Here is a 4246-nt window from a genome sequence, read left to right as displayed (position 1 = left end):
AATACTGAGAGCTTCTTCGGATCATGTTTTGTGTCTCTAGAAGCTTCCCAGTGGGCAGTTGGAGGAAAGAGCCGTGAAACGTGGCAATGATGCCACGATTGTCTTTACTTTAAAGACAAGAAACAGGGTCAGGTCGAGATGGTCAAGGGGTCACAGACATCATGAAGTGGGCACAGCCCAGTCGCTTTCTAATTACTAACAGATGTAGCTACACAACAGCCCTAGAAATTTAAGGAAGCCTGATCCAAGTGTTTTAAATTTTTTCAATAAAACTGGGTTCAACAGTATCACTTTTAGAAATGATAACTCCATGCATTTTTTTAAGTATCCTCTATGTGACATCTTACACAGACTCTTCTTTACAACACATCATTCACAAAATTGTTCATGGCCAAAAGCTTCAGAGGCCTGGCCTGAGAGCTCCTGCATCATCATGCTCCTATGTCAGAATGCCAGGAAACTGAATTTTAGATACAGTGACGCTGTGCACTGTCACAAGTAAATGTTAGCTCCAGATGTGGACGCTCCAAGGAAGCAGTGCTTCTGGGAGCTTGGGCAATGTGTAAACAAGATTCTGCAACATCCCTCAGAAGAATTTTTTCTAGCACCAGAACAGCCTAGGGACTAGTTACTAGGAAAGTGCAGGTGAGAAGTTCCGGGACCACGAGTGTACACCCTGCAACATCCTCAGTGCACAGTGATGTGACAGCACCTTCATGGAGGCGGGGAGAGAGGGAGGGAGGAAAAGAGGGAGGGAGAGAGAGATCTTGAAACAGTCCAAGCAGAGACAGACAGCTTCTCAAGGCTATTTTCAAAATAATATGTTTCACAGATTTGGGAAATCGAATCTAAATGGAAATAAGATGTTTTAAGTGACTTGCACCAGGTCCTCGCTTACGAAGACTCAGAGGCAACCAAATGCACATATCACCATCACTCAATTCCTGGCAGGTGCAAATGGTGCCATGGCCGAGGTGCTGAATAAATGCCACCTCCAAATATAATAAAGGGAATTGAGTGACACAGGCGGGCAACCTGACTCATTGAATGAAGGAACAGTCAAATGGTAAAAAAAGCAAAAGTCAATTTTCCCCTCTCATTGTTCAGAGCTACCTGTTGCTTTGAATAGACTTGGTCTGATCCTGCCCTCCTAGCTCTACAGCAACTGACAGCAGCGAGGATGACACACTACCTTCCAAGGAAAGCTGCCATAGATGCCAAGGCTCCTGGCACGTGACAGAAATCCAGTGTCAGGGGCCTAAGCCACAAAGGGGCCATCTCAGCTCTTTAGAGAGGGAAGTCCAGGGTGGATGTCCAGTGAGCCAAGGCCAGAGGCTACAGCAGTGTCTCCAGGACCCCCTCCCATCTTCCTGTCTCTGTTCCACTCTGCCTGTGGGTCTCGTTGTCCCTCTCTACACTAAAATAGTGCCCAGCTTCAGAAGATTGCTCCAATAGCCCACCTGAGCTCTCCTTCCCATCCAATTGCAGGTCCAGGGTGGCGCTCCACTTGCCTCACATTCTCTATTGCACCCCGTAAGGATGGGCACTGGCCTTGATCGAGCTCTGACGCACCAGAGCTGCACTAGGAAAGGAAAAGTCTGCACTATGATCAGGGACACCACCCAAGTCAAACCCAAACGACCCTCGGTCTTACGGGGAAATAAAATATCTAAGAATCCTCTAACATCCAGAAAATTCTAGGCTACAAGGGGAACACAGAAGAAAATGCTGCCAAGAAACACGTGCTCCTACCTTAATCAGCCACTGATGCATCTGTAGCATCATGTGGTGGACGGAACCTGATTCCTCCCATCAGCGTAGTTGGGATTCCTGTCCTAGCTCATCAAGACTCCGTTTCCCTCCCTACAAAGTAAATGAGACAAAAATTCCCTCACGTTTTTTGCAAGGATTAGTGTGTAAGCAACAACAAAATTCTGAATACCTGGGAAGTGTTTTAAAGCACACAGTGGAAAATCCACGAACAGAAGTCAGGAGAGAATTCATACCATAACTAAAACGAACCTTCCCGTTATTCCTTGCAGCCATTCTCCCTGAAATAAGGAGGCTGATGTTTCGCAAAATCTGTCTGTTGCCTCCTCTGTTATTACAGCTGAATGACTTGGCAATCGTTCCCCACCACAAAAAATAAAATGCACGCAGAGCCCAGAAGAACCAAAGCCAAGTCACTGGAGTGGAATTCAGGTTATATTTCTAAAAAACCCATTAAAAACACCTATAAATAGAAAAGGCTTCCTGTTATTTTTAATTACTTCATTTTAATGAAAACAAACTCCACTTGGTTGGTGTTTGGAGGTGGCTCCACAAGGCTGGCCCTCAGCCCAAGTGGTGGCAGAGCTCAGGGCCTGCCCTTCTGAGGGAGAGGCTGATGTCAGCCAAAGGAATCCTGGGGTGGCCATGTCATTGCACCCAAAGTATCTCTGGTGACTTATTATTCTAGATTCCAAAGCTTCCTCTGGGGACCTCCCAGGGTATTTCAAGTCCTTTCGAATGTGCAAATTTCTAGAAATAGAATGACAATAAACTTATACTTAATGTGGGTGTGGACCACAGAGGGCTTCTCTGGGTGCAGGCGAAGTGTCTCTGTGTTGGACACTTGACCCCTACTGTGGCTCCAGTCTGCCGGCAGACAGCCATGTCTGAGACTGGGCTTGTGACCACACAAGGCAGGAGGAGGCTTCACTACTGCCTCACAGCGGCCTGCGAGCTCAGGGAGACAACCTGGGGGCTCTGACAGGGCCTCTACCAGCCTCCAGGGAGGGACAGGGAGGGACCCTGAGGATCTGGGGAAGTACCAGCTGTGACCCCATGTGCCACCGTGAGCAAGGGAAATAAACACGTCAGACAGGCAGAGAGTCAGGCCCAAGAGAATCCATTCTGAGCCTCTGTGCCCGCAGCTTCCAGCTGTTCCATCTCCTATGGCAAAGGCACGCCCTCGGTTACGCCCTCCAGGCTCCTCAGCTGGCCGATTCTTAGAGCCCCTTATCTCTGATTTCCTGTCTGGGTCAGTAACCCTAAGAGCGTGACAGACCAGACCAGACCATGAGAACGTTGTTCTGCCAGTCACCCACTGTGTAATTTGGGTTATGCTCCTTAGCCTCCCTCTGCCCCTCAGTCTCCTCATCTATAAAACAGGGATGACAGTTACACTGACCGACAGGTCAGTCAGCCCAGTATGGGGCCCAGCAGAATTCCTGGTGCCCAGGAAGCCCTATATACTCAGCCACACAGTACTATATGTACAAGTTAAAATAATCGTGCATCTTAATTTAGTTTTTGTGAGTGGCGAGAGGTAGGGATCCTGTTTCATTCTTCTGCAAGTGGCTGTCCAATTTTCCCAGCACCGTTCACTGAATCAGACTTGCCCAGTGTGTGCTGTCCTCAGAGAGCAGCTGGCTGTGTATGGACAGGCTTAGACCTGGGCTGTCCAGTGTGTGCTGTCCTCAGATAGCAGCTGGCTATGTATGGACGGGCTTAGACCCGGGCTGTCCAGTGAGTGCTGTCCTCAGAGAGCAGCTGGCTGTGTATGGACGGGGTTTGACCCGGGCTGTCCAGTGAGTGCTGTCCTCAGAGAGCAGCTGGCTGTGTATGGACGGGCTTAGACCTGGGCTGTCCAGTGAGTGCTGTCCTCAGAGATCAGCTGGCTGTGTATGGACGGGCTTAGACCTGGGCTGTCCAGTAAGTGCTGTCCTCAGAGAGCAGCTGGCTGTGTATGGATGGGCTTAGACCCGGGCTGCCCAGTGAGTGCTGTCCTCAGAGAGCAGCTGGCTGTGTATAGATGGGTTTAGGTCTGGGCTCTCTGTCTTGTTCCATTGGCCTGGGTCTCTGTTTGTTTTTGTGCCAGTACCATGCAGTTTGGGCTACCGCAGCCTCACAGTAGAGCTCGAATCTGGTAAAGTGATGCCTCCAGACTTGCTTTTTCCTAAGATTGCTTTGGCTATTCAGGCCCTTTTCTGTTTCCAAATGAACTTCTTCCCGCCTCCCTCCCCAGGGCTTCCTGGCATTCTCAGGACCTTCCCCTGAAGTCCCTCACATGTTACTGCAGGAGTAACTTTCATTTATATGCAACATTCACTAAGTGAAAACTCTCATCGCATAAAGGAGGCTGTACCACACGCCCAGATGTGACTAGTACCAACATATCTTGGTGTCCTCCATATGGAAATGCCAAATGGGGACTGCTGGTCCACTGCACACCTGATCACCCATGTCCAGGGGGCTGCTGGTC

This window comes from Otolemur garnettii, unplaced genomic scaffold (genome assembly GCF_000181295.1).
Source record: "Otolemur garnettii isolate 467f Iridium unplaced genomic scaffold, OtoGar3 scaffold00188, whole genome shotgun sequence".
NCBI classification, from domain to species: domain Eukaryota; kingdom Metazoa; phylum Chordata; class Mammalia; order Primates; family Galagidae; genus Otolemur; species Otolemur garnettii.
Note: the sequence above shows the minus strand (reverse complement) of the source record.